General features: G+C 39.0%; 1 pseudogene across 1 annotated transcript; it reads right to left on the bottom strand.

Annotated features, from left to right (window-relative positions):
• Positions 1 to 443: 443 nt before the first annotated feature.
• LOC308679091 (interleukin-8-like) lies at positions 444 to 5,709 on the bottom strand (annotated as a pseudogene). Its single transcript, XR_014028827.1, has 4 exons — positions 5,591 to 5,709; positions 2,646 to 2,760; positions 2,457 to 2,538; positions 444 to 1,933 (listed from the first exon to the last, which is right to left on the bottom strand). The product of XR_014028827.1 is annotated as an interleukin-8-like (transcript).
• Between the last annotated feature and the right edge of the window lie 4,912 nt (positions 5,710 to 10,621).

Below are 10,621 nucleotides of genomic sequence, written 5' to 3'. Positions count from 1 at the left end.
TGTATCGTGACTTTTTTGCCATTGCCATCAATGGGGTGGGCGTGGTTTCGCTATGATGCATCTTGCCTGCAGGCTGGCAGCTTGACACCCCTGTACTAAACTAATCAGTTTATAAAATTGATCAGATTAGACTGGCATGATTTCTTCATGAAGACTCATGCTGACTCCTGTTAATTAACACATGCTTATATAAGTGCTCAACAACAGATTGCTTGATAATCTGTTTGCCTAGTATAGATGTTTATAATTTAGTGGGCCCTTTTTTCTCTTTCTGAAGGTGAGGATGAAATGTCTCTTTCAATCATCTTTTCTAGTAGAATCTTCTGGGAGAAGGCTCAATATACAATAGCTGCTCTCACAATAGTAGGGATACAGTATTAGATATAAATGTTTATTTTTTAAAAAAGACATTCTACAATAATGTAGAATAACTGCAGCTTGTTACAATTTCATTAAATTTGCAATATATACAATAATAATAATAATGTGTCACATATTATCTTGGTGATTCACTTGGTCCAAGAGGCAAGATAAGAAAGAGTATCATGTAGATAATTGATTAATATTTCTAAACTGGACTATTGAGCATTGATAAATTAATTACTAGAAACAAATTTCATGTATCAAAGTGATAAATATAAATCAGCCTCAAATTACATACTTTTAAATGTTTAATTTTTAATATGTGCCTTCATTGTGGCTATATTTTTTGTATTCCAGAAACAAGAAATCCACCAAGCCTCAAAATAATTTGGCAATACAAGATGAACAGTGGTCCTAAAAAACCTACTAAGTGGTTTTAAACATTACTTAACAGTTCCACATAAATTGTCATATTGAAACACTTTCCAAAACGTTCATCGAAGATATAAAGTCATAGAATTCTCAAAAAAGATACCCAGTTATGATAGAAATAAGTATTAGTCAAAATTTAATAATGCTTTTACATGACTGTTGCATTTAGCTTTTAGTTCTTCAGTAAGCTTCCTTGAAATGAACAGGGCCCACAAAGGCTGACAGGGAAAGCATAGGGTGCAGATAACTTCCTGCTTATGCTTTTGGGTATGTATTTATTAACAGTTTTATATCCCACTTGTTTATAAGTTCCACTATGGCTCACAACCTAGTATTACATTCAAGAAGGCAATCAACATCCGTTAACTTCAATAGAGGTAGTCCTCAACTTAAGACCACAAGTGAGGACCAGAATTTCTGTGGCTAAGCAAGGCAATTGTTAAGTGAGCAAGTGCCCAAAGTTATAATCTTTTTTTTTCTGCCATGATTGAACAAATCACTATATTTGTTTAGTGAATCATATGGTCATTAAGTGAATCCAGCTGTCCCTATCATCTTTGCTCCTTGGAAACTAGCTGGAAAGGTTGCAGATGGTGATCTCATGACCCCAGGATGCTGCAGCTATCATAAGTAAATGCCATTTGCCAAGTGCTTACATTCAGATGACCATGGGGAATGGTGCAATGGTCATAAGTGTGAGGATCAGTTGTAATTTTTTCCAGTTTTATAACTTTGAACAATCAGTAAACAAATAACTATAAGTTGAGGTCTACCAGTATATATCATATAATTTGCATTGAGTGTATCTGCCTGATGTGAAGAAATTAGGCGGCCATGAGAGCATATGGCACTGGAATTTAAATGTGTGGAAATTCTGGGAGTTGAAATCCACACATCTTAACATGGCCAGGCTTGAGAAATGCTGATATAGAGAGGTAGCAATAAATACATTAACATATGTTTGAATAAAAAAATAAAATACAACAAAGTGCGAACCACTAAAGGAATAATTAAGTCTTTGGGTCATCTTCTGCCAATTTTTTCTCTCTTTCTTCTCTCTTTCTCTTCATAATTGCAGTGTTTATTCTTGCAGCTACATATCCAAATAATAGTGTTTATGTCACAGGTTACTATTTCGCTGCAAAAGACCAGAAATAAATGAAAACATGAGAAGCAGAAAAAGGCAAAGCTATCTCAGCCACATACAACTTTTTCTTTCTTGTCCATGTACCTAGTAATCTCAGCAATAGATTTACTACTTCCATCTGCAGCAGACCACCTTGCCCTAATTCCTTTTTGCAATGAAGTTTTTAGGAGCACCAACGTATCTTGTATTTATAGGGCCTCTTTTGTTAGGTAAAAAATGCATTTCCTTGATGAATACACCACATTTATATTACAATTGTTGACGGCATTATTAAAATCATCTAGTTTTGTGTTTGTGTGTGGGTGTGCATACTCACACATATGTATAAAACATATTGCAACAGAATTTGGACAAAATAAGAATTCAGATTTCTAATAAGAAAAAGCAATCCTTTCTTCAGGTTGCTTAAAAATCTCATTACCTTCAGTAAATAATTCATGTTGCTGGATTACAGACAATGTTTACTAGAACATGGTTTCTGACTACAAGTCTACTAAATGATCTTTATAAATACCTTTGTAAATCTTTGGATAAGCCTCTGAACCCATGGCATTGTTGTATTCATGCAGAATTGCTTCCCATCTTTCCTGGTGAGTCTGTGACAGTGGGAAGAATAACATTAATTTCTGAGTGAGATTGAACAGCTCTTGCCTGGCATATAGTGACAAAAATGACAAAAAGCAGTCTAGCTCTGGACACTTACATGACTTCAGGCCTGACACAGTGTGGTCCTTCAGGTATGAAATCCACAGAGGCAATGGGCCCAGGTAAAATTCCATAGGAAAAAACCTTCAGACACTTACAACGCAATTCTCTTGCTGTGGAGGAAAAACAACCAGGGAATAACAATGCAATCCTACTCATATTTATGCAGATATTAGTGACATCTGTTCCCCAACTATACTTTACAACAAGTATAATCAGGGGATCCATATTGAATATTTACTCCAAATGGTGTCCCAAGGATAAATGCTTTGACTGAAAAATAAACAACTTCAAATCTAGCCTCACAAATGAATTCCACACAAACAAGCCAAAGATTTTACATTATTGTAAGCACTTGGTCTCAGAACTGCAACAACATCAAGGTTTTCAACCATATATTCCTTTTTGGTAGCTTATTGGGAGATATTTCATTTTTTAACTGAATACATATAATATTAACTTCTTGTATTTATACCTCCATTATATAATCTCCCTTTTTAGGCTTCCCTGTTCCTCTTAATTTTTTTCATTATCATTATAGAAACCTGGTCTTAACAAATGAACATTGAAAAAAACAGAAAATAAACTTTTTTACAATATTACTTTATTCCGAAGGGTTTGTGTGGTTATTCTCATTGTTAACACAAACAGAATCGAAACTCCATCATATTTATCATATAGTTCACTCTATTTTCTTTTTTATTTCACATTTTATAAATACAAATGTTCAGACTACTTTTAAATTCTGACTTATGCAGTTATTACCTGTGTTATGTTTTCCCTTTGATACAGTACCCTTACATACACCTGAGAATAACCTAAGCATAACCTAAGCACTATGCCTGAACTGATAACAAAATGTGGGAAATCGTCTCCCCATTTTTCTCATCTTCTGCACCTTTTCTATTCCAGTATTTCCAGCTAACCTGGCTACCCTAACCCTTATCAGGAGCTGTACTGGTTTTATGTAAGAACCAGAGCAGCTTTTTAAAATCATACCTGAGAGGCTCCACCTTTTCTGAAAATAGTGATATTTGGATATGAAGAATTAACTATTTTCATGGTGTTTGGGCTATACAATGCCTTTGACTAAGGCTACAGTAGATTGTGCTACAAACTGTCTTAATTTAGCTAGTATATCAGGGATCGTTTTCTTTAACTGCTACAAAAAATCACAGCTACTTGATGAAGAAAGATTCAAAAAATATACTTAATATACAAAAGTTAAATATGAGAACAAATAATAAAAGGTGCCATCAGAGTCATTTACCATAGGCATGAAAGGCTGAACAAAAGTGGACAAATGATAGAAATACCTGGATTTTAAAATTTGAATGTGGATTTTAATTTGATTAACAGAAGAATAATTAAAAATTCAGTATTCATGGGAGAAAAATATTTGGAAAGAGTGCTAAAATATTTTATGTTCTTTTTTTATTAAAGAGTTTTACAAAAACAAAATTTTACAATATATCCCCAAATCCCCCCCACCCCAAACCCGCCCACTTCCACCCCCCACTTCCCAGAGCTAAATACAGGATTATAGTTATAATAATCATATTCTAAATAAAAATTATGCATAATATACAATTAACCAAATTCATAATGTGCTTTAACTCCCCTTTAACATAACTACATACAAAGTACCAATAACAATATCCCACTAAAATCTACTCATAAGCTAAATGGAACTTTTTAGTCCCATATTTGTTCTGAATATAATCTATATTTTATGTTCTTTAAATTATTTTGTAGAAAGAGAAATAAATAGAACCTTTAGCTATAAATTCTAATCTAAAAATAATTATGTTTATTTAATTTTGAACATAATTTATTAATGAGTTAAATTATAAACTATTGTTGTATTGATGGCATTTAACTAGACCTTCAAATTATTATAGTGTGATAGCTTTTTACTAATAAAAGAGTTGTCAAGTTTTTTGTTAAGTTATTTTGCCATTATAGAAACTAGAATTTACCTTATTTCACTATTGGACAATCTCAGCCAGCCAAATAGGCTATTTTTACATGGTAGTACTTTTTATAATTGTTATACGTATATGGTATTGCTTGGGATTTTTACAGTGGAAAAACTTATACCAGTTTTTTGGTCAATAAATATATTTGCTATTTTTATTCAAGCTTATATTTTGCACCTATAGTTTGAAAACACTGTGCACTTTCTCAATGTGTTTATATATTTATTAAGTCCTAAGTTCTGTAGGTGAATGCCAATAAGATCCCTGGTTCTGCAAAAGCACTAGGAGAAAGCATACCGTTATGTACTTCATAGAAATGATGAATTTTCAAGAAGAGATTCATGAAGCACAAGGTATTTTGGGTTTTTTGGTGTCATCGTTATTTAAACAGCAAACCGAGAGGATGACCCTTCTGCCTCAGAAGCATGTTCTGTTCACATAACTTCAAATTGCGCTACCCAGGTACCGCCACTTTTGTCTTCCTATCTCCACTAAATGAAAGCAGAAAACACCTGGAGTCGGACGGCTGCAGTGCCCAATCCCTTTCGAAGCACAAAACGTTCCCTAGAGGTCGGATGCCCCTACAAGAGTTTGTTTCTGTGCGTGCGCGGCCGGGAAACTGGATTCTGCCTTCTTCAAAGTTCTCTGCGATAAGACTACGAGACGACGTACCTCTCTAAGCAAGTGAGTAGAGCTGCAGGAAAATCGGCAGGGAGCTCGACAAACGTGTGAGGAGACTGTGACCGCGTCGCCCCCATGCACTCTAGCAACCTCCCGCGACGGTGGGGAAGAATTCCAAAATAACAGTTGTACCACTTCTTACCCCTCAGAAACCCCGCTTGGCCGAAGGGCAGCGATTGCTACCAGCGCATAGGGAAGATGTGCTGAGCTGTCAGACAGCCCACGATGGAAGACAGCCGCCCGTTCGCCTACTTCCCTGAGCTGGGATCAGAAATCAGCTTACCCTGGGTCTGCAAGGCGCTCCCGGCGAGCAGCAGGAAGAGAACAAGTAGGGCGGTCGTGCGGAAGGCTAGGCAGCGCATGCTGGCACAACGGGCTGTAGCGCACTCTGAGTTGCTCCATCCAGCCGCCGGGCTTTTATCCTTCTCGGACTGACCCGAAGGGGTAACGATCCAGGCGAGGAAGCAACGCTTCAGAAGTTGTCATCGGCGACGCATTCAAGACCCACCCCTTGAGAGAGTAAGGGCGAAAAGGGCGGGGAACAATCCCTGAGCCAATTCCTCTAACTCCTGGTTAGGAGTTGAAGAGTGGGAGGGAGAGGGAGGGAAGGAAAGGGAAGGAGGGCGATCACGACGTTAGGATGCTTAGGAACTTATTCTGTCTGGACAGCGGTGGGAATGTACACCTTAATCTGCAGCTATGAGAGAAATCAGGAAAGGGATGCCCGTTTGGAAAAAGGTACCACAGATATGGCTGGACTAGCATCTGATCAGCCTTGGCTAATTTCAAAATGCTTATCAGGGACTGATAGTTAAGTTTTTGGAAAGATCACCAGGCATCCCCAACAATGAAAGCTAGACTGGAAAAACTGGGGGGCGGGGGCGGGGAGGCGGGAACCCAGAGGAAGGCAGTGGCAAACATTTCCGTATTTCTCACAACCAAATAAACTATATACAGTATAAAGAGCTGATAAGTTTGTATCTTCAAAAAAGGGGAAAAATAGATCCAGCCCAATCAGTCTGACATCAATACCTGGGAAGATCCTGGAAAAGATAAGCAAAAGATCTGTGAACACCTAGAAGCATTTTTGTTTGTCTTAACCATTCAGTTGTCTCTGACTCTTGGTGACTTTATCATGCCAGAAGCATGCAGTGGGATAGTCTTCAACAATAGTCATAAACAATTTAGATGAGGGAATGAAAGGTGAACCAATCACCTTCAAGCTGGGGGAGGGGAATAGCCAATACTTTAGAAGATAGGGTCAAGATGCAGAAGGATCTTGATGGAGTTGAACCCTGGGCCCTATCCAACAAAATGCAATTCAGCAATGAGAAAAGCAAGGTTCTACATTTAGGCAAGAAAAACCAAATGCACAGGTATATAATAGGTGGATGGTGGCTCAACAGCTGTAAATGTGAGAGAGATTTAGAAGTCTAATGGAAACCAATAACAGCTAGCAGCTGCCAAACAAGCCAACACAGTCCTAGGCTGCAGAATAGAGGATTACACCCCAAGGTTCTCAAGGAACTGGCAGATGTGATCTCAGAACCACTCAACTACATTTTTCAAAGATCCTGGAGCACTGGGGAACTACCAGAGGACTGGAAAAGAGCTGATGTAGTTCCCATCTTCAAAAAAAGGGGGGAAATGGATCCAGGAAACTACAGACCTATCAGCCTGACCTCAATACCTGGGAAACTTTTGAAAAAGATAATCAAACAATGAATCAGTGAATACGTACAGGCAAACAAAGTCATTACTAAAAGCCAGCAAGGGTTTGTCAAAAACAGATCATGCCAAACAAATCTTATTGCATTCTTTGACCAAGTGACAAAATTAGTGGACCAGAGGAATGCTGTGGATATAATTTACTTGGACTTCAATAAGGCATTTGATAAAGTAGATCACAACCTACTACTGGATAAGATAGAAAAATGTGGATTAGACAGCATCACCATCAGATGGATTCATAGTTGGCTGACTGGCCGTACTCAGCGTGTGGTCCTCAATGGAACTGCATCTACATGGAGGGAAGTGTGTAGTGGGGTGCCCTAGGGCTCTGTTCTGGGCCCAGTGCTCTTCAACATCTTCATCAACAAATTGGATGAGGGGATAGATGTGGAACTCATCAAATTTGCAGACGACACCAAGCTGGCAGGAATAGCCAACACTCCAGATGATCGGGTTAAGATGCAGGAGGATCTGGACAGACTTGAACACTGGGTGCTATCTAACAAAATGAAATTTAATGGTGAAAAAAGTAAGGTTCTACATTTAAGCAAGAAAAACCAAATGTACAGGTATAGTAGGTGGTACCTTGCTCAATAGTAGCAACTGTGAGAGGGATCTTGGAATCCTAGTGGACAATCACTTAAATATGAACCAGCAGTATGCTGCAGCTGCCAAAAAAGCCAACACAGTGTTAGGCTGCATTAAAAGAGGGACAGAATCAAGATCACATGAAGTATTAATACCAATTTTACAATGCCTTGGTAAGGCCACAGTTGGAATAGTGGATCCAGTTTTGGTCAACACGATGTAAAAAAGTTGTTGAGACTCTAGAAAGAATACAGAGAAGAGGAACAAAGATGATCAGGGGACTGGAGGCTAAAACATATAAAGAACGGCTGCTGGAATTGGGTATGTCTAGTTTAATGAAGAGAAGGACAAGGGGGACATGATAGCAGTGTTCCAATATCTCAGGGGATGTCACAAAGAAGAGGGAGTCAAGCTATTCTCCAAAGCGCCTGAAAGCAGGACAAGAAGCAACGGAAGGAAACTAGTCAAGGAGAGAAGCAACCTAGAACTAAGGAGAAACTTCCTGACAGTTAGAACAATTAACCAGTGGAACAATCTGCCTGCAGAAGCGGTGAATGCTCCAAAACTGGAAGTTTTTAAGAAGAGACTGGACAGCCATTTGTCTGAATTGGTATAGGGTTTCCTGCCTGAGCAGGGGATTGTACTAGATAACCTCCATGTTCCCTTCCAACATTATTATTATTATTATTATTATTATTATTATTATTATTATTATTATTATTATTATTATTATTATTATTATTATTATTATTATTATTATTATTATTATTATTATTATTATCATCATCATCATCATCATCAAATGTACTACCACATGTAGAGTTATTACCACTTAGTAAGACCACACTTGGAACACTATGTCCAGTATTGGTCACCAAGATGTTGAGACTACAGGAAGAATGCAAAAAAGAAAAACAAAAATGTTTAGGGGGCTGGAAGCTAAAACATATGGTGAACAGTTGTAGGAATTAGATATGTTTAGTCTAACAAAGGATTAGGGGTGACATGATAGCAGTCTTCCAATATTTGAGGAGCTATCGTAGAGAAAAGGAGGTCAACCTATTTTCCAAAGCACCTGAGGGCAGGACAAAAAGTAATGGATAGAAATTTATCAAGGAAAGATCCAAACTAGAAATAAGGAGAAATTTCCTGACAGTTGGAACAATTAATCAGTGGAAAGGCCTCCCTCAGAAATTGTCTGAAATGGTATAAGTTCTCCTGCATGAGCAGAGGGCTGGACTAGAAGACCTCCAAGGTCCCTTCCAGCTCTATTCTATTTAAATATTTTAACCCAGTCTATCAGCTGAAATGACTGGGATGCAAACCTTTCCTGAGGCTATTTGGTTTCAGGTCCTTTTTTGTCCTAGCTTCAAGTTGCAATCCGGAATCTGGTTGGACCAGGTTCTTTTCCCAAGCCTCATGGGGCAAGATAAAAATAATAGACTTGGAATGGGTCATTGAAAAAACTGAATTCAGCACATGCTTAGTGCACCTATCCATTTTAAGCAAAAGGGTATCTACAGTCTTCTCCACTTGAACATATCTAAGTCCATCAGCTTCTGGATAATTTCCTGACTTGCATTCTGGATTTAAAACAGATCTTGACTTTTTTTGTTATACATTTTGTGTTCTACATTGGGCTACCCTTGAAGAGTATTTAGAGCAGGGGTGTCAAACTCAATTTCATTGAGGGCCGCATCAGCATTGCGATTGCCCTCAGGGGGCCGGGTGGGTATGGCCAGGGTGGGCGTGGCCTACGGGGTGGGCATGGCTAGAGTGCGTATGGCCTACTGGGTGGGCGTGGCCAGCTCTACATCGTTCACATCAAGGGTGCCTATGGGGACCTGGGCAGGAGTGGGACAGATCTGAGGGTCTCTGGCAGAAGGAGGGTCTCTTGGCCAGGGCCAAGGCAGTGGGGGCTGTTCCCTCACTGTTTCCAGGATGGCTTTGTGGGCCACATGAAACCACTTCGCGGGCCGGATCCGGCCCCCGGGCCTTGTGTTTGACATGTCTGATTTAGAGCCTTCTTGGCTGCAGAATGTTTTCTGCCCTGTGTCTCTTCATTGTTGAAGACAGGCACAAGCTGTTGGGGATGAATCTGTGTTGTCTGCATCTCAAACTGGAGCAAATAGTTCCTGTAGTCTGCAATGTTTTCTGGAGATCTGTTCATACTCCCGCATCATTCAAAGGGTGGTCATCCCAAAGACCACACAGATTCACCCCCAACAGCCTGCACCTGTCTTCAACAACTGGCAGGAAACATCCTGCAACCAAGAAGGCATCACACACATTTGCATTGCTCAGGTGACCCTGAGGACACAGGTAAACCTCCCAATGGCCTCAACGACTCTCTAAAAGAATGCAAATGATCAGCTGTCTGCAAGGAATATAAATCCTTCTATTCCCCACCATCCAGTCAGGGCTGAAGACGTTTCTTGGATAAGAAGTGAAACGTCTTGAATGAAAAAACAAGAAAATCCATTGCCTCCTGGACAATCATGACCTGGATGACTGAGAATCTTCAGACATTTTTCATTCTCAAGTTAACAAATGTAAGGGTCAGATCAAGAAACCTTTTGGATCTGGTTTGATTTGAGGTGTTTGGGAATCGGGGTGAAACTGACAACACTTTTATTAATGTTCCTTTCTAGCTTCAAATAGCCTAACTGATCAGTATTCTGCTTTATTTCATTTCTCACCACATCAGTTGCTATTTTGGAAATCTAGTTCTCTCTAGGTTTTCAATAGAATAATTGTATTTGTTATTTCAGTCGGTCCACCTCCATTGATCTAAAGCAATATTTATCCACCTCAACAATTTGAAGATGTGTGGATTTCAATTCCCAGAATCCCCCCAGTCCGAGGAATTCTGGGAGTTGAAGTCCACACATCTTCAAATTGTCAGGGTTGATAAATATTGATCTAAAGTAAGAGATGCAACGACCATGGCTTTAATCAGTTCCAGTATCCCACTCTTTATTGCCAAGCTAGTTGC

Source organism: Vipera berus (genome assembly GCF_964194415.1).
Source record: "Vipera berus genome assembly, chromosome: Z".
In the NCBI taxonomy this organism is placed as follows: Eukaryota; Metazoa; Chordata; class Lepidosauria; order Squamata; family Viperidae; genus Vipera; species Vipera berus.
Note: the sequence above shows the minus strand (reverse complement) of the source record. Positions and strands in the feature narration are given on the sequence as shown.